General features: G+C 36.1%; 1 protein-coding gene across 2 annotated transcripts in view; it reads right to left on the bottom strand.

The window, feature by feature from the left end:
- SGMS1 (sphingomyelin synthase 1) overlaps positions 1–21,362 on the bottom strand; it is a 310,538-nt gene that overhangs the window by 126,896 nt on the left and 162,280 nt on the right. Inside the window, exon 7 of one of the 2 annotated variants that reach the window (XM_030809298.1) lies at positions 6,974–7,075. The exons of the other annotated variant lie outside the window; for it this stretch is intronic. The gene's annotated coding sequence lies outside the window, so the exon portion shown is untranslated. The remainder of the gene's footprint in view (positions 1–6,973; positions 7,076–21,362) is intronic. 2 annotated transcript variants of the gene reach the window in all.

Genomic DNA, 21,362 nt, shown 5'->3' with positions numbered 1-21,362 from the left:
GGAGAGCCCATGAGAAACTGAATTCTGCCAATCACACGGGCTTGGGAACAAATCCTCCTCCCATCCAGCCTCAGATAAGACAGCAGCCATAGCTGATGCTTAACTGTGGCCTTGTTAAGTACCTTGCTAAGTCATTCCCAGACACCTGATCCACAGAAACTGTGAGATAATTTTGTGATTGATTAAGCTGCTAAGTTTGTGCTAGATTGTTATGTAGCTATAGATAACTACTACAAAAGGGAGGTGAAGTTCATGTCTCTGATGTCACCACATGTCCTTCTGAGAGAGGAGAGGGGGAAAGAGGAAGCCCCAAGAACCACGGTGAGCAATTCTGCCTCTCCATTAGTACACACCCTCCAATTCAGCTCTCTCCAACTCAGACTCAGTTCCTCCCTTAACACTCCATCCTATTCTTGTCATTTGGAGGATATAGTGAAACATACTAGCCAGGGAAATAGCAATCACATAAATGGTGATCAGGTTCCCTGGCTGACCTATAAAAGCTACTCAACATGTGAAACACTGACACGTTTAGAACAGTAAGAGAACTGTGACCATTATATGAGCTATATTAAGATCCTATATGGCATACAATAATTTTAACAAAGGAATATTTAAAATGTGAGAGATTGGACTTAAACACTGAATAAAACATGTTCCAAGAGACATGTTGGAGACTTGTTGGATTAGTGGTTTTGAAAACTGAATAAAAATTAAAACATCCAATTTTTATCTAAGTTTTTCTAATATGGGCTCCTTAAAAACCAAATGTAAATATTCTTAAATTTTCTCAGCAAGCACCTGTAGCTTTGACAAATCAAGTAACAATCATTCTCGACCACAGAGTATACAGCTAAAACTAACTCAATGAGCCAGAGACCTCTTATCTCAGCAGGCCATCTTTCCAAGCAGAAACTGGTAGGGAAATCCTACAATCGCATCATCTGAAAGCTGAGAAATGCTCATTAGTCTTCCAGTCCCAGCCTCTCAGTTGACAGATGATGACACATAGATCCAACAACTTTAAGTGACCTGTCCAGGGTCACTCAGCAGCACAATGCAGGCCTTCTGTTTCCCAGGCTTCTTTGTAATCAGACGTACCAAACTTTAGCTTCATCATGAGAGATGAAATCAATGGCATCAGATATTCTGTTGGGGGAGAAAATAGGAACTAACATTTCATGACACTATAAAGCTCCTACAGAAATTCTAAAAACTAAGTTTTGTGGCAAGAGGGAAAAATAACACCATACAAACATTAATATGAAATGTTCAGTCCAGTTTCAAAAGCAATGCACAATATTTTCTGAGTAAACTGAAATGCTCCCAAAATAGGCTGTCTTTTCTTCTGAATAATTTGCCTTTAAAAAAATGAATAGGGAAAAAAATTTTTCAAAGGCTGGCACAGAAACTTGTGCAAGGATGTCTACTCCACTGCTTTATATATCTCTGCTCCTAAATTCATCGATTCATTCAATAGGTATTTTGGGGGCATCTACAATTCCAAAGCATTGCTAAGTGCTGTATATAAGGAACCTATCTGGATACAAGCAAATGATGCTTACTAATATTTTCAGCACAAGTAACCACGTCTAAACAAGCAAGCAATGCAGCAACAGAGATTTCCGGTATGTATTTTGGAAGGCTATTAGGAATGCAGACCACAGCTCTCTTTTCTTCTAGAAACTTCCATATTTAAAATAAATAGCGACTGGTTTTTCTGTGCAATGATATCGCCCCCAAGGTAGCAATGAGACGTTATCAATAAAAGGGGGTTAAAACACCCCAGGTCACCTTCCTCCAGAACTCCTGTTATAGAACTCTCCCAGCAGCCCAAATTAAAATTATATATATATATTTTTTTTTTTTAAAGTGGGCTTTCACTCAACATTCTCCTTCCTAATCCTTTTCTCCGTACCAAGAATAAATATATGTTAAAAACAAATTAAAAGTAAATAAAGGCTTATTTTTCCCCACAGAGCCAGCAGTTTTCTCTTCTCAACATAAACTTAAACCTCTCTAGCTATTCCTATCAACATGCAACAGGCTGTTCCCTTCTACACTGAAAATCAGTCTCATTCCTATCAGTGAACATTATTTAACCCCTCCATGTTTTAAATGCATCTGAATGCTTTGACATAATATTACTAAGTAATACTAATGTCACTAAAGGTAAAAAATAGCACGAACTGTTTACCACATGCTAGGCTCGTTCCTTTAGATATACATAAAATATTTCCAGAAACAGGCTCTCACTCTGTTGCTCAGGCTGGGGTGCAGTGGCGCAATCATGGCTTGCTGCAGCCATGACTTCCTGCCTCCTGGGTTCAAGCAATCTTCCCATCTCAGCCTCCTGAGTAGCTGGGACTACAGTTGCATACTACCACGGCCAGCTAATTTTTGCTTGTTTGTTCTTGTAGAGGCAGGGTCTCTCTGTTGCCTGTGCTGGTCTCAAACTCCTGGCTTCAAGCAACCCTGCTGCCTGGCCTCCCAAAGTGTTGGGATTACAGGTATAAGCCACCATGTCCAGCCTAGGCTCATTTCTAAATGTTTTACATGTACTAATTCACTGAATCATGCCAAGAGCACTCAGAGGCATGTTAACATTACTATCCTAGTTTTAAAGATGAGGGATCTAGAACAGAGTTACTAAAAAGGCAGGCACAGTTGTTTGGCAAACAACATTGCATGAAATGCATGCAATGAAACCAATCCAAGTGTTAATGGGAAACCTCCACTCCCTCAGTTTCATGCTTTCATTTGTAGAACTTTCCATTAGCCTAATAGTTCAGCCTTCTCTCCCACCTTCTCCTTGGTGGAGGAGAAGTTAATTATGTGAATAGCGAGTTTGGGAGACAGGCTACCCTGCTCATAGATGGAGTGTACTCCAGGCTGTTCCCTTCTACATTGAAAATCAGTCTCACTCAAGTATGAAATACCAGAAAACCCATTTGGCCAACCAACTTTATTTCCAAATCTCTGTATTTCAAATTCCTATTGGTATATCCACTGGTCCCAAAATTGGATGAGAAAAAAAAGGTGTCATTCGACTGTCCACCCTGCCAAACTCTAACACAAATAACTTTAATACCTAACCGGGTGGCAAGATATTTGAGAAAAAGGTAAATATTTCTTCTACAAAAAAAGGAAACCAAAACTCAAAGGTATGTAAGAACATAACCAATCCAGTCCAATAAGGTGCCTGCAGAGGAGATCATGAATGAACCTGCTCCTCTAACTCACTGTCAAGGGACATCTTAAAGGACAAGGCTATTTATCTACTTTCTTCACCACAAATAACCAGAAAACACTGTTTCCTTTCCAAATAAATAAAACGCACATGGATAACCTTTTCTATTGGAGCATCCTAATTTAAAGTAGTAGAAAATTCCTTAGTAGTAGTCTCATTATTGTCACAAAGCATGCACAGTATTTCAGTATTGCACATTACCTTCCCAGTCTATTAAAGTCTGTATTTTTATCCATTGCATGGATACTTCTACCATAAAAAGTATAGTGACAAAAATACTACCCACAACTTGGTAACAGAGGAATAAAAATGTCACTAATCTCTAAGTTTGTCATTTGATCTTTCCTATCACCCTCTAAATGCAATGTTTCTCATTTCAAAAATACATTTTAAAAGACATTCATTAACTTCCTCTTATTTTTTTATTTTTAATTATACTTTAAGTTCTGGAATACATGTGCAGAATGTGTGGATTTGGTTAAAGATAAAAAACAAAACAAAACAAAAAGGAGTTCATTCAATAATATTGACTTTTTCTGCTGTAGATATTTATTTTTTTTACTTTTAAGTTCAGGGGTACATGTGCAGGTTTGTTACATAGGTAAACTTGTGTCATGGGGGTTTGTTGATAGATTATTTCATCACCCAAGTATTAAGCCCAGCATCTATTAGGTATTCTTCCTGATGCTCTCCCTCCCCCACCGCCCCCCTCTGACAGGCCCCAGTGTGTGTTGTTCACCTCTATGTGTCCACGTGTTCTCATCATTCAGCTCCCACTTGTAAGTGAGAACATGCAGTGTTTGGTTTTCTGTTCCTGCATTAGTTTGCTAAGAATAACGGCCTCCAGCTCCATCCATGTCCCTGCAAAGGACATGATCTTGTTCTTTTGGATGGCTGCATAGTGTTCCATGGTGTATATGTACCACATTTTCTTTACCCAGTCTATCACTGATGGGCATTTAGGTGGATTCCATGTCTTTGCTATTGTGAATACTGCTGCAATGAACATACCTGTGCATGTGTCTTTATAATAGAACAATTTATATTCCTTTGGGTGTATATCCAGTAATGAGATGGCTGGGTTTGTTTAATTTGTATAAGTTCCTTATAGATTCTGGATACTAGAATTTGTCAAATGTATAGCTTGCAAAAATTTTCTCCTATAATTTAGGTTATCTGTTTACTCTGTTGATAGTTTCTTTAACTGTGCAGAAGCTCTTTAGTTTAATTAGATCCCATTTGTCAATTTTTGCTTTTGATGAGATTACTTTTGGCATCTTCTTCATGAAATCTTTGCCTGTGCCTATTTTAATGCAGATAATTTGAGCTTCCTGCTTTACTGTTCAAACTGCACTTAATAAGAATGGTTTCCTTAGTGTTCTATGAGCAAAAATTTCAAAATAGAAAACAAGCCATGTTTATCTCATAAGTTTAGAATATTTACTTTTCCATAAATATATATAGGAAAAGTCAGTCAATCAGCACTCTCAGCTGGAGAGAACAAATAATAGCTAGACTAGCACTTAGATGCTTTGACTTTTGCAACAACCCTAATGTAGGTAAGGCATCCCTATTTTCCAAAGGAAAGCCTGAAGTTCAAAAAAATACAGTGACATGCCTAAGTTAACCTACTTACTAAGTGATGGGGCTCAATTTTAAACACAGTTCTTCTATTTGAGCCAAAGTTTGTGGTTTTTCTCTGTTAGAACACTAACCATGAAAACCAAAGATAACAACAACAAAAAAGTTTCTAAGTAGCCAGAGAAAAAAAGACATCATATGAGAATAATAAGAAGAATGATGGTAGACATCTCATTTGAAATAGGAGTCCAGAAAACAATAATCAACATCTAAAGAGAAGGAGAAAAAAAAGACTGAATGCCCACCTAGAATTCTATATACAACAAAAAATCTTTTAAAAAATAAAGACATTTTCACACAAATGAAAATGAGAGATTTGTTGCCAGTAGACCCACACTATAAGAAACGCTGAAGGAAGCTCTTCAAGCTAAATAAAGCAAAATGATACCAGATATAAACTTAAACCCATAGAAAGGAATGAGGAACCTTGGAAATAAAACATTTGTATGTTAACATAAAAGACTTTTTTTCTTAATTTATTTAAAACATATATGACTAATATATACTATATTAAAAGTATAATATTGTATTATATAGTTTGTAACATATATAGATATAAAATGTAAAACGACAATAGCACAACAGATGGGAAGAGGCAAATGAAACCATATTATTGTAGGTTTCTTATATTTTACATGAAGCAATATCATATTACTTCAAGGAAAATTTTTTACTAAGGGTGAATATTGTAATCTGCAGAGTAACTACAAAACAGTAGTGCAAAGAAAACCTGAGAGAAATTTAAATGTTATGCTAAAAATATTCAATAAACAAAAAGAAAGAAGAAAAAGAGATATAGAATTTTTTAAAAGTCTAAAGGATAAGACACATAGGAAACAAGTTTTAAAATGGTAGATCTAAAACTAACATGTCAATAATTACAGTAAATGTAAATAGACTAAACGTTTTAATCAAAAGGCAGAAATCACCAGAATACATTAAAAAATGATACTGAACTATATGCTACCTACAATAGATGCATTTTAAATACAAAGTCACAGATAAACATGTAATAAAAGGATATACCAGTAGGAACTCAATACAAAAACCAGACAAACATAATAAGAGAAGACTACAGACTTATATCACTCATAAAACATACATGCAGAAATCCTCAACAAAATACAGTGCTGGCATAAGGACAGATGAATAGAACAGTGGATCAAAACAGAGGTCACAAATAGATACACACATATATGATGAACAGATCTTCTGACCAAGATGTCAAAGTAATTCAGTGGGTGTAAGGATAATTTTTTCAACAAATTGAGCAGAAACAAATAAATACTCATAGGGAAAGAAAAATGAATCCTGACTCCTACCTCACACTATTAACAAAAATTACTTAGAGCTGGGCGTGGTTGCGTGCACCTGTAATCACAACTACTCAAGAGGCCGAGGTAAGAGGATCACTTGAGCCCAGGAGTTCATATCCATCCTGGGCAACACAGGAAGACCCCATTTATTAAAAAAAAATACTTTGAGAGAGGTCATACAACTAATCATAAAAGCTAAAACTATAAAGTATTTATAGGAAAACGTAGAACAATGGCTTTGCAATGATGAGGTAGACAAAATACTACCAATAAAAGAAAAACTAGCTAGTTGGACTTCATCAATATCAAAACTGCTTTTTGAAAGACACAGTTAAGAAAATGAAAAGGCAACCACCAACTGGAAATAATTCACCATACATGTATCTGACCAAAGACATGTATCCAGAATATATAAAGAACTACCATAATTTAATTTTTGAAAAGTCACACAACCCAATTGTTAAAATAGTAAAAGATTTGACAAGATACTTCATAAAAGAAGACACATGAATGGTCAATAAGTACATGAAAAAATTTTCAACATCATTAGTCACCAAGGAAACAACAGGAATCCACAAGATACCACTTTACCCGCACTGGAATGCTAATTTTAAAAAGACTGAAAAAAAGCAAGAGTTGGCAAAGACTTGGAGTACATTAGAGCATCTCATAAGTTGCTGATGGGCATACTGAATTACAAGGCTCTTTAGAAAAATGTTTCACAATTTTTAAGTAATTTTTTTTATAAGATTAAATATACACTTACCCAATAATATACTTCTAAGAACACACTCAAAAGACATGAAAACTTGCAAACTTGCGTCCACAAATGTTGCGGGAAGTCAGGGACCCCAAATGGAGGGATTGGCTGAAGCCATGGCAGAAGAACATAAATTGTGAAAATTTCATGGACATTTATTAGTTCCCCAAACTAATACTTTTATAATTTCTTACGCCTGTCTTTACTGCAGTCTCTGAACATAAGTTGTGAAGATTTCATGGACACTTATCATTTCCCCAATCAATACTCTAGTGATTTCCTATGCCTGTCTTTACTTTAATCTCTTAATCCCGTCATCTTCATAAACTGAGGATGAATGTCGCCTCAGGACCCTGTGATGATTGCATTAACTGCACAAATTGTTTAAACAATATGAAATCTGGGCACCTTGAAAAAAGAACAGGATAACGGCGATGTTCAGGGAGCAAGGGAGATAACCTTAAAGTCTGGCTGCCTGTGGGCCGGGTGGAACAGAGCCATATTTCTCTTCTTTCAAAAGCAAATAGGAGAAATATCACTGAATTCTTTTTCTCAGCAAGGAACACCCCTGAGAAAGAGAATGCATTCCTAAGGGGAGGCCTCTGAAATGGCCGCTTTGGGAACATCTGTCTTTTACCGTTGTAGATAAGGGATGAGATAAGCCCCCGTCTCCCCTAGAGCTCCCAGGCTTATTAACATGAGGAAATTCCCACCTAATAAATTTTGGTCAGACCAGTTGTCTGCTCTCAAACCCTGTCTCCTGGTAAGATGTTATCAATGACAATGTGTGCCCAAAACTTCATTAGCAATTTTAATTTCACCCCGGTCCTGTGATCTCACCCTGCTTCCATTTGTCTTGTGATATTTTATTACCTTGTGAAGCATGTGATCTCTGTGACCTACATCCTATTCGTACACTCCCTCCCCTTTTGAAAATCACTAATAAAAACTTGCTGGTTTTGCAGCTTGGGGGGCATCACAGAACCTGCCAACATGTGATGTCTCCCCCAGACACCCAGCTTTAAAATTTCTCCCTTTTGTATTTTTTCCCTTTATTTTTCAGACCAGCCAACACTTAGGGAAAATAGAAAAGGACCCATATGGAATATCAGGGGCTGGTTTCCCCTGATACACAAAAAGATGTACAATAATGTTCACAGTAGTTATATTCATTACAGCCAAAAACTATAGACCATCCAAATGTCTATCAGTAGGTGAATAACTTCATAAAATAGAATACTACTCAATAGCATGATACATGCAATAAGAGTATGAATCTATAAAACACCAGCAAGTGGAGCAAAAGACACCAGGAGCATAAGCACACTCAGTATAACTACATATCTGAAGTTCTGAAAGAGGCAAAATCTATTGATAGAATCACACTCACACACGTGTTTGCCTCTGGGATAGCACAGCTGACTGAAAGTGGACACAAGAGAACTTTTTGGGATGATAGAGATGTTGGTTCACTATTCACTTCAAATTTGTACATTGTACATTGTATAAATTATACCTAAATTTTAAAAGAAATCACAAAATAATTTATTTGAATGAGTTCTGGAGGAGATATGAGTTCTGGAGGAGACAAAGGTCAAAAGTGTTTCTTTCTTATCTTGGGGAACAACTTCTAAAGCCTCAAAACTAGAAGGTGTGTGTGTTTAATTTACACGTCATTTTTGAAATATACACCTGATCAAAGCAAAGGAAAACAAACTATTGTCTGCTTCCTATCTAAATAGTCTTTGAACATTTGTTCCAACCAAGGAGAATTAAAAGCAATCTGTCATTTAGTTTTTATTTAATTTTACTTACCATATTAACAATTCAAGGGAAAGAGACTCAAAAAGAAAATAAACCATAAAACACAAATCCAAATTTTCTAATGTCTTATTCATTCTAAAATACTTACTAAATTCCTATTATAATCCAGGTAAAATGATAGTCACTAGAGAAATGAAAATTAAATTTTACACCCTGCTGTTAAGGACTTCTAAGTCTGGTGGAAGAGATACACATAAATAATTACCTTAAAGTATAAAAAGTGTTCTTGAATATAAATTGGTAAAAACCTCACTTGGGGAAAATGTATCATTTCTTTCCTCTTTAAAATTATAACATTTAATATTGATAAATATTATGTAAGAAGCAAACAAAATAAAGTCAGTTACTCCTTCTGAAGGAAACAATAATTTTAAGAAAAAAATTATTTTATTAACTATCTCAATGTAAACATATTTCTTACCTCAAAAATATAACCCACATTTTTTCTGCTTCTTTTTAAATTATTCTTAATTGACAAGTAAAAATTGTACATGTTTATCATGTATAACATGTTTTGAAATACATATACATTGTGGAATAGCTAAATGGAACTAATTAACATATGCATTACCTCATACACCATGTTTTGTGGTAAGAATACTTCAAATCTACTCTTTTATCAATTTTCAAGTATATAATACACGGTTATTTACTAGAGTCATCATGAAGTACAACAGATCTCTTGTCCATAGTCATTTTAAAGAAAATAATCCCACGTGCAGCAAAGGAGACTATGCAACTTGTCCTATACCACTTCCTCACACCTTCACCCCCAAATTCCACAGCTGGTTCAACTGGGATAAGTTCCAGTGCAAAGTAATCTGAAGGCTAGTCAGGAACTGTAGTGACTCCCTCAAAATGAAGAGATGGGATGGATCAATTCACAGTCTCAGGAATCCAAACTGTGAAACAAATTCTTTCACTTCCATTTTCTCCTGAGCCTACTTTTGTCCCCACCACTGTATACTTGAAACTATCCATTTCAAAATCCACAATGGCTTCCAACACTGCTGTAGGTAGTGGTCAGTTCTCAGGCATTGTCTTTAGCCAGTCGTCAGTTCTTAGCTGTGATTTAACAAGACCTGTCAGCAGCATGCAGCACAGATGACCTCCTGATGCTTCTTGAAACACTTTCTGCACTCAGCCTCCAGAACACCACACAGTACTTTGTCCCCTTTCTTTCTCATTCCCTTTTGAGGACTCTTCCTTATTTCTGTAAGTCCCCAAGGGTTCATTGGATTCTCGGACCTCTTCCCTATCATCATTCATTCTCTAGATCAGTGGTTCCAAATGTTTTAGTCCTAAGACTCCTTTACACTTTAAAAAATTATTAAGGAACTCAAAAAGTTCTTATTTAAAAAGGTTATGTCTACAGATAACTACTGTATTGGAAAACTGAGAACATTTAAAAATATTTGTTAATTCATCTAAAAGCAACAATAAACCCATTCACATGTCAACATAAAAAAAAAAATTGCCAGAGCAGTGGCTCACGCCTGTAATGCCAACATTTTAGGAGCCAAGCAGAGAGGATAGCTTGAGCCCGTGAGTTCAAGACCATCCTGGGCACCATAGGGAGACCTCATCTCTACCAAAAAAAAAAAAAATAGCTGGGCATGGCGATGCAAAAGCTGGGATAGGTTCCAGTGCAAAGTAATCTGAAGGCTAGTCAGGAACTGTAGTGACTCCCTCAAAATGAAAAGATGGGATGGATCAATTCACAGTCTCAGGAATCCAAACCGTGAAACAAATTCTTTCTCTTTCATTTTCTCCTGAGCCTACTTTTGTCCCCACCACTGTATACTCAGCTATTTGGGAAGCTGAGGCAGGAGGATCACTTGGGCCCAAGAGGTGGATGGAGGCTGTAGTGAGCCGTGATGGCTCCACTGCACTTGAGCCTGGGCAACAGAGCAAGACCTTGTCTCAAAAAAAAATTTATGAAAAATTTATCTTCTAAAACAATATAAGAAGAGTATATTTTTTAACATTTTTCTTTAATATCTGGCTTAAGAGAAAATCACCAATTCCCTTATTAATGTCTGCAGTCAATCTATTGTGATACCATATACAGCCTCTGGAAAACTCTATTGCACACTAGAGAATGATTGTGAAAAAGGGAAATAAGAATGAAAGACAGGCCAGGCACGGTGGCTCACTCCTGTAATCCCAGCACTTTGGGAGGCTGAGGTGGGTGAATCACCTGAGGTTGGGAGTTCGAGACCAGCCTGACCAACATAGAGAAACCCCATTTCTACTAAAAATATAAAATTAGCTGGGCAGGGTGGCACATGCCGGTAATCTCAGCTACTCAGGAGGCTGAGGCAGGAGAATCACTTGAACCCAGGAGGCGGAGGTTGCGGTGAGCCAACATGGTGCCATTGCACTCCAGCCTGAGCAATAAGAGTGAAACTCCACCAAAAAAAAAAAAAAAAAAGAATGAAAAGACATATACACACTAAGAGAAAATATTTGCAAAAGACATACTGATAAAGAACTCTTAAAACTTAACAATAAGAAAACAATTACCTTGATTTAAAAATGGGCTGAAGACCTTAACGGAGAAATCACCAAAGAAGACTTATGGATAAAAATAAGCATATGAAAGGGGCTCCACAAAATATATCATCAGGGAAATGCAAATTAAGGCAACATGACATACCACTACATACCTATTGAAATTTTTTTAGGTCTTTAAATCTCACACATAAAATGAGAACAGAGGAATTTTTAAAGCAAGTGATACATTTTAAAAACAGAGAGAAAATAAAAAGCAGAAAGTGTAGCTCCTAAAATTTATTTCTTAAACTTAAGAGCTCTGGGAAACCAGGTAATAATTTTGAGGTTGCGTTAGTTGAGCACAGAAAACTAATCCATCTACCTAGCCACCTATCTATTATTTTTGCTTGAGAACAGATATGGTTAAATCCTCAGTGTTCACAATGTATAACACATTCTGCTAGGAGCTGGAAAGCTTCCTAAGATGAACAATGATTTCCTTTTAGAGTAACCTGGGGTAGTGGAGGGAGTGCAGGGCTTTGATTATGACAGATCTGAGTTTGAACAAGAGGTCCAGTGCTTATGAACTATGTAGTCTTAGACAAGGCTGAGCTCCAGTTTCCTGCAAAATAGAAAAAGTATCAAGGGCTCTGTACTTAACCCTGAACTACTCTTTCCTAGGATGGTCTTGCCCCGATAGAGCAGGCTCACCCCTCCACTTTCTTCATGTCCTTACTTAGATGTTGCCTTCTCAATGAGGCCTTCCTGGCTTCTCTACAAATAGTGTGTGCGTGTGTGTGTGTGTGTGTGTGTGTGTGTGTATACACACACACACACACACACGCCCCAATTAGACTTACACTCCCCATCAACTTCTCTGCTTTACTTTTTGCCATAGCCTCTGATCCAAGAGGTTATCAGTGATAACCCTGATCACCACTTAGCATACATGTATTTTCCTTATTCATCTAGTTTGTCATTTTCTCCCACTAGACTATTAGCTCCATAATACACGTGTTGGTTGTTCTTTTTTTTTCTACTTGTCAATTTTGCTCACTGCCTAAAATGTCTAAAGGAGGGCCTAGAAAATGAAAGTGTCACTAAAAATCCACAGAATGAAGATAATGAAGGTCCCTGCAAGATTCCAGGGCTTCATTCAAGATCATGTAAATAAATACCTTAGAATATAAAAGGCACTTAGTTAATATTATCTTTAGAGAAGAGACTATATGAAACCATTAATAGAATTTTTTTTAATAATGAGAATAACAGTGTCACAGATGACACAAGACAGTTGATTCAGCAACCAAAACGTGAAAGGAGAAATAATTTCTATAAATCCATGGTAGTGAAATCATATCATTCTGGGTTATTCTATATGATGAGACTAAGAAATTTATACTTTACAGGAAACAAAGTTGAAGAGAGGAGTGAGTGTGAAAGCAGATTAAGGATTACAAGTGGATGTTATTTATGTGCCCTTCACCCCTGGTTAGCCACCTCTAACTGGGCCCAATAACTGAAACAGATAACAAAGTCAGTTTTATTTTTCTTTGATTTATTCACTTTAACAGAGGAAAAGGGAATAGAATGTGAGAATGCTGGGACAAGAATCATGCCTTCAAATATTTTTCTTGACAACTGCTTTTCTGACTGTATGGGAGTCTGTAAGTGAGTATATTAATAATTAATATTTTCCCAGCAAACATTTTAGAAGAAAAAGATTCCATAAATAACCTATTAGTCACCTAATTTGTGTTTCAATTATGGTTTCTTTCCCAAAATAGTTCAGGAAGAAATAAATATAGGAAGTTAATATAAAAATATCCAACACATTTTTAAATGTGATATAAAAAAATTATCAAGTGACCCAATTAAAAAACCCAGTATAAAAAAGAGAAAAAGATTTATCCACATCAAGAAAGCTTTCTTCATTTAAATAATTTCCTAATAAACCTTTTAAAATTAGTAAACTTTCCTTATCAACTTAAATTTATTCAATTTATTAAAAATATCATTGATATAATATTCAGAAATGTACTCATTACATTAAACTACAAACCACTGTTAAAAGAAAAAGAAAACTCTAGGAGAATTTATATTTACGTTTTAAAATTTGAACAAAAAATAACAAATAGTGGATGCTTTGGATTAAGTAATTTTAAAGTCTGAAAATATTTATAACATGAGATGCAAACTATTTTCCTCCTTAGAAACTATTTCCAATATGAAGTAAACATTATAATTATTTAAAAAATGATTTTTAATGGCTAAATGTGGAGATCTGTCAAGCTTACATATTTTAAAAAATTAAAACTTCCAAACACAGCTACTTAACAATCATAATAAATATAGCTTTCTAAGCCCTCCAAATATTAATTTAAAAATTTCTAATCATAATGTAGTCTTATGTTAGCATGTGGCTGACAAGTGATGCTATGAATCCAGTTGGCATGTTTACTGTGTTATGTTGCTGGTTCCTCTCATGGCAGAGATATAAAACACACTACTAACTTTCAAAAACCTCAAAACACATAACTGTACCAGGCAATCATTATCCCTACTCTGATCATTAAAACTTGGCATTCTACCAATTTAAATCAATGTTTATTCCATTTAATATTTCCTAAATACCATAATACATGCTAAAAATTATTCATCAGCTTAAGTCACACAAAATATATTGCTGGTTCAAGGAAATTATGTTCTAATGTGGCAATGCAGACTGAGGGCTTGGTCAGAGAGGACTACTTGCATTATATCAGTAACATGAGCAGCAGACCCCCCTCTGCAGAATTGATATAACATGGGATTCTGAAGAAAAAAAATTAAAGTTCATAACAGCATGTGATTCATTCAGGTGAGTGGCACACATATGTGTTACATATTTCTATCAAATGGCAATGCTTCTCACTAGATATACCCCTATTTAGTGCTGAAGAATTACAGAGTCAGCTGAACTGCAGATCTGCACACTGCACATTTAAGCCATAACATTAAAAATATCTTCTTGAGACTAGTTTCTTTTTTTGAAATCACTAACATATTCTACTAATTGCAACTATTTGCCCTTACAAGTAATATTACACTCATTCAGAATCAAATGAAATAACATTGAGTGAAAGGACTAAGGTACTACAGAGTCTCTCTCAGGGTATCATTAAATGGACCCATGGCAGATATCACGTAACAAATAATATTTCCTTATTATTTGTTATTTCTCAGTTATAGAGCATTACTTAGGAATCAAATCCTACTTAGAAGGGTAAAATATACATAGTACATATAGTAAAATATTAGAAAATTAATCTATAAATACCTATAGTAAAATGCTAGACAATCAAATGGACAAAAATAAATCTCATTTCGATAAATAATATCTCCAAGACATCAAAGTCTCAGCCAACTTAGAGAGCATATTACAAGGGGTTATTCTCCACCTCACTCTTCACCTAATCTGACTGTGTATAGCAGACATTTAAATTAAAAGAGGAGGCTGAGCTGTACCTAAGTTTTTAATAATTTTTTGAGTTCTGTCGTAAATGAGTTTCCACCTCATCTATTAGAAGCACATACCAAAAACAAAACAACAAAATAGGTCTATTTTTGCAGAATGATACACTAGATACCTTAAACTGGTCTGTCTTAATGAAAATAATTGAAGCATAATAAAGTATAAAATCTCTGTAAATGCACCAATGAGGTGAAAATAAAGTATGAAATTCACAGAAGCCAAAACAAAGTAAGAGTGAGAATGCTGGGAGGTAGAAAAGCACCAAGGCCACGACCCTAGTAATACTGAACTTCCATTATAATGATTGCACAGAGCAAGAGAGAGAAAAGATAAAACCAGGACCACTCAAGCTGATGAGTTTAACAGAACCCTGCGTAAAACTGGAACTTCAAAAAACTATACCCTCAGTATACGGGCAAATTAGAAATAAACTTGCTATACCAAAAGAGGAACTGCTTTTTTAACCGTAGCATCTTCAGGGGGTGGAAAATCTCCCTTGAGAATTCATAACCAACAACCAGTATTTATGTTGTTTTGTGGCCTAAATTTATGCTATATGCTTCAAAAAACCTCAGGCAGAGAATATAATGTAAAGAGTGTCCAGATTGATAGTGGCTACAGGCACCTGGGAGAAGCAAATATAAATACTCTCTGGAAAAATCTACCTTCAATCTAGGCCTTGAACAGCTCACACAGATAAAACTTCTAAGGAATATGAATTCACAGTCAATAAATCATAGAAATACAAGGAAATAAGAGACCATCAGTGAGAGCCAACAGAAACAGGCAAATGAATCAGATCTGAAAATATTTCAAATACTAGAATTATCAGCATAAAATAAGTATATTTAATATATTTCAATAAATAAAAGAAATTTAAAAGGGAGTAAAATTTTATCTGAAAAAACTAACATGTTGACTTGAAAAGTGGCCAAAAATGGTATTTAAAAATTAAAAGATAAAAAACTCATGTGAATTCATTCAACATATATTTATTAAGCACCTATGTACTAAGTATTATACCTTGGTCTAGGCTCTGGGGATAAAACTGTAGGATAAAAAATAAAATAAAATAAAATTTAAAAATATAAAAATCCCTGTCATCAAGGATGGCTTAAACAGCAGATTAAAAATAGCTGAAGAAAGAACTGGCGAACCAAGTGACAAATCCAAAGAAACTGTCCAGAATTGTAACATAAAGATGATGGTATCAAAAATATGAAAGAAGGATGTGGAAGATGAGTGAGAAAGTCCAACATGTGTTCTTCGATTTCCAGAAAGAAATAATAAAGAAAATGGAGAAGAGGCATTATTCTAAGAAATAATGATAAAATATTCCTAACAGCAATATTTAGGCCCAGAAAACCCAAAGATTCTCAGGGACAGACAGAGGGAGAAGTAAGGAAGGAAGGAAGGAAGGAAGGAAGGAAGGAAGGAAGGAAGGAAGGAAGGTTGGTTAATATATATTAACATTAAGGTCTTCATACATTGATACCCCTGCACCAACTGTCTGGGAAATAAAGCTAAGATTTTTAACTGTGGTTAAGGATTCTGGGCACCAATTGTAAATTAGCCATTGCAAACTCTTTAGTTAGTTCCTCATTCTTGGCTGGTTAAAAATATCTTTGAAGGGAGGAAGGGAGAAAGGGAGAAAAGGAAGGAGGGAAAAGTTGGGAGAGAAGGAGTTTCCCCACTTAGATATAAACAAATCACAGACTCCTAAAAACAAAGCGAAATCTTTAAAGCAGCCAGAAAGAAAGAAGAGATGATCTATTCAAACTAGACTTTGAACATCAATGTACATAGGCAAAAAAAAAAAAAAAGAAAGAAAGAAATGAGTTTTCCAGATAGCAGCTTGAGCAAAAGCACAACAGAAAGGGGAACAAAAAGTCTGGGTAGAGCCTAAAGTTTGCACTGGGTAAAAGCAGGGATATGGTTAGAAATACACAATGGGGACAGATCATGGGGGGCCTCACATATCGAGCTAAAGAGTCTGGCCTTTATCACTCTCAAGTGAGTGGAGAGTAAAGTAAAGGCTTTTAAGAAGGGAATAGAACTATGAATGTAGCATCAGAAAAACTAACTAATCAGCTAGACCAGATGCAGAGATACCAAGGGAAAGGCTATTAAAATAGACTAGCCTGTGGTAAAAAGGACCTCACTAGAGTGGTGATAGAGCAGCAAAAAGGGACAAAAAGAAACAGAGGAAAGGGACATTATATATATAAAGGGGGAAAAAAATCAGTGAGGCTTAGTGATCCATTCAATATGAGTCACAATGAGTCTAAGATGCTTAAGGTAATCAGTCCAACTTCTCTCTCTTCAACTTTTATGAGCAGTATATCACAGTTTTCCCCTGAATTAACTGGAAACTTCTTTTTATATGCTATAGTCCAGGAATTTATTATTATTTTAAAATTCTACTTTAACAAACTACCTAAGAAATGAAGTTGTCTCCGTTTTTACCACTGAAATGTGGCACTTGATAAAGCTTAATTGCTATAGAAAACACAATTTTGATGGAGGAAATCTTACCTTTTCTCTGAATTATTTAATGAGAGTTGGTGAATATAAAAATTCACCAACTTACATGCAGTGCAAAAGTAAACAGCCAACAAGAACATAGGTCATGCATTTTAGACTTGATCTAAAATAGTCTTTCCTACCCAAAAACACTCTTGCTCTATTTTCTTTCTAGCATATTTGAAATATTGTTTACCTCCCTCTTTATTACTTGTCTCCCTGAAGACCCTGCCCAACCCCTTTTGGACTGTAAGTTCCATGAGAGAAATGATCTTGTTTGTTTGCCCTGCTCACTATTGTGTTCTAGTATCTAGGAAAGTGCCAGGCATGAAGTAGAGATATTCACTACATAAATGACTAACAGAATGAATGGCTATACCCAGGGCTGCAGTACTGCACAATTCCAGGGGTGTCATTCACTCACATCTTGTTGAATGTCACCCCAACAGTTGTAGCCATATGCACAGTTCATATACAAACAGCTCAGGCCCTATTTGACACCAATGTATCCTGTTATGTTTGCAAATTGGTCATAATTTACCCCTTTCCTGATAGAGAAAGCAAGAATTTTCCCTCCAGTTTTCACCTCAAGACTAAGCTCATTCTCTGAATAACTAAATATATATTAACATTAAGGTCTTCATACACTAATACCCCTGCACCAGCTGTCTGGGAAATAAAGCTAAGATTTTTAACTGTGGTTAAGGATTCTGGGCACCAATTGTAAATTAGCCATTGCGAACTCTTTAGTTAGTTCCTCATTCTTGGCTGGTTAAAAATATCTTTGAAGAAAATTCTCTAGTCAGTCAACTGAGCTGTGGAACAAAAACCACTAAAATTTTTTATTCGGGAGTAGCTGGTTCTGTGATTCACCAATATAAATCTTCAATTTAAGAGAGCCCACCGAAAATGTTCTAAATGAGTCTAGAAATAGATAATGAAGATTTCACAGACCGTCTGGCTGAATTTCATATACCACATCACTCTGATGGAAAGAGCATCTTCCTACTGGGTAATCCACATCAACGAGAATATAGAACCCAGTCTCCTATGGGCCTTTAACGGGTTATACCTTCCACTACTCATTGCTCTGATCACTAAAACGTTACTTTCTACCACCAATGCTTGTAAGGCTATCACTCTTTCATCTCTCCTAACCCTAACATTTCTGAGGTGCCTCTATGGAAACCACTACTGTAAAAGCAGGCTTATCTATGGGAAGTCCAACCAGAGGACCTATGGTAAATATTAAACCCAAGAAGGACTGTGTCACTGCAGTAGAATCACAAGCATAATGGAAACTTGAAAGTAATACTGTCTGGACGTCCATTTTCCATCTCTTTTTCATTCACCCATAGGATCTACAATGCCCCAGTGATTTTCACAGCCTTTACTCCCTTAAGCAGTAGTCCTTTCAGCAAAAATTTGTGGAAGTTCAATACATAAAACATATAAAGGCAGAGCTGCTGGTTGACGGGACAATAAGGAGGTCCTCTTTATTGTCAATAAGGACAATTATTGACAATAAGGAGGCTTTGTCCTCTCTCACCCTTTACCTACTCACATGACACTATGGAATCCCAAGGGAAATAAGGAACCATGCCTGAAAAGTAATGGTTTGGTGAGGATGATAGTGATTTAACTTAATATAGTCTTTAAGAGAACAATAAGTAATAATAAGTCATAGTCCTAGCTTCATAGAAGCCTTTTCTGAGTAGAGTGCTTCTGTTACATGTTCACCCATTTCAGTTGTAATCAACTTCTCAGTTTGATAACTTTAATACCTAGGAGCACAGAACTCTGGTTTCAGGAAAAGTCACATTAATACTACATTATGCATGTCTCTCCAACTTCATTCATGACACCTGGGGTTTCCTCAGGTAAGTACAGCTGCTGACCCAGGGTTTGGCCCATGTGAAATATTTAGGAGAAGAAAAAAGGTTCAGTTAAGTAGTAAAGCCAACTAGGAGAGCCAAATCACCTGCAAATCAGGATTTGAGAAGTTTCATCCAAGTATGAAAACACTGAAGTTACTTGTCACAGACGAGCCACCTCAAAGAAAGAAAAATGGGTTTTCAAAGTTTCCCAGTCAAAAGAGAATTTTCCCATGCTACAGTCATGCACAGCATTTGTACTGGGAAACTTCAAGTCAGGTTCATTGCAGGGGAAGTGATCGAAACGATTTTCTCATTATATCTGAAAGCATCATTAGGATATCATTACAAAAACTAGTGGCAATTATGTTCTTGTTTTTTAGAGAGGTTTTAACTAAATTGAATGAGGATTAGGTTTACTAATAGAATGGATTCACTGACACTATTACCCAAAGGGAATACTTATAACCACTAAAAGTATGTTGCAAAAGAACATTTAAGCACACAGGAAAAATGTTGCAATTATGCTAAGTAAAAATGGATATAGAACACTAAGATTTTAAGTTTGCATTTTTAAAAAGGCATACATCTTCATAGGAATAAAAACTGGAAGCATCTTCACCAAAATATTATCAATGGCTATATCTGAGTGGTAATCTTTATTTTGTTGTTTAAACTTTTCAATATTTACCAAATTTTCTTTTTTACCTTTTTGTTCATACGTAAGCAAATGTTTTTTACATTTTTCTTCTTTTCTACTTTTATCTTAGGTTCAGAAGATATATGTGCAGGTTTGTTACATGGGTAGGTTGTGTGTTGCTGAGGCTTGGTGTACAAAGGATCCCATCACCAAGGTAGTAAGCACAGTACCCAACAGTTAGTCTTCCAATCCATGCCTCCCCCACCCTCTCTCTCAAGCATTCTCCACTGTCTATCGTTCCCATCTTTATGTATTCAATGTTTAGCTCCCACGTATAAGTGAGAACGTGTGCTTTTTGGTTTTCTGTTCCTGTATTAGTTAGCTTAGAATAATGGTCTCCAGGTGCATCCATGTTACTGCAAAGGACATGATTTCATTCTTTTTTATGGCTGTAAATATTCATCAAATTTTCTATGTAGAATCAGGAAAAGACACTTAAAAGCAGAAAGAAATTTTATTTACTGAAAAGAAATGGTGTACCTAAAATTCTGAGATTCATATATAAATGCCAGAGCTGTCCTTAACTGTGTGATTATATGGCCAAATTCCAGTCCCAATTTGCTTTGGAAGAAACAGCTGCTCATGCAACTGCTAAGGTGAGTTGACCCTAATTGCTGCTAGCAGCATGGTAAGCACTGGGTGGGAAATGGCATGCAGCCCAAGCAGACACATCCAGTTCTCAAGAGGGGCTCAGTCCATCATTCACCAGAATTGCCACTATCCTGACAAAACCTCGTTGATGAACAACACCAAGCCCATCTAGAAGCTTTCGCTTCTGTGAGGATGAGGCTTATTTAGCTGTTTAGGACTGCCCTTGTATGAATGCTAAACATAAGAAAATTCTTAGACATGTTTATGATCTAAATGTCACCACTGTGTATAATCAGCAAGGCGATGTAATTGTTAGAAACACTGCTGGTGAAAAATAGATCTAAGTTCAATTCTGGCTCTGCTATTTTCTTTTATTTTTATTTTTATTTTTTTTGAGGTGGAGTCTCGCTCTGTCGCCCAGTCTAGAGTGCAGTGGCGCGATCTCGGCTCACTGAAAGCTCCGCCTCCCAGATTCACGCCATTCTCCTGCCTCAGCCTCCCGAGTAGCTGGGACTACAGGCACCCGCCACCACGCCCAGCTAATTTTTTTTGTATTTTTAGTAGAGACGGGGTTTCACCATGTTAGCCATGATGGTCTCAATCTCCTGACCTCGTGATCCGCCCGTCTCGGCCTCCCAAAGTGCTGGGATTACAGGCATGAGCCACCGAGCCCAACCGGCTCTGCTATTTTGTAATCACATGAGCTTGGGTAAGTTTCACGATCTTATAAACCTCAGTGTATTCATCTTTCAGTGAGGTTAACCACAACTATCTCTCAGGATTTTTACAATGATTTAAAATATTTTTCAGTATGTACATCTACTAATTTAATGAGAACATTCTAGAAGCCTAAATATATAGAAATTTCAAATT

The sequence above is a fragment of the Nomascus leucogenys genome, chromosome 3 (assembly GCF_006542625.1).
Source record: "Nomascus leucogenys isolate Asia chromosome 3, Asia_NLE_v1, whole genome shotgun sequence".
Lineage (NCBI taxonomy): Eukaryota > Metazoa > Chordata > Mammalia > Primates > Hylobatidae > Nomascus > Nomascus leucogenys.
The sequence above is the reverse complement of the archived record's forward strand: the minus strand, read 5'-3'. Positions and strand labels throughout refer to the sequence as shown.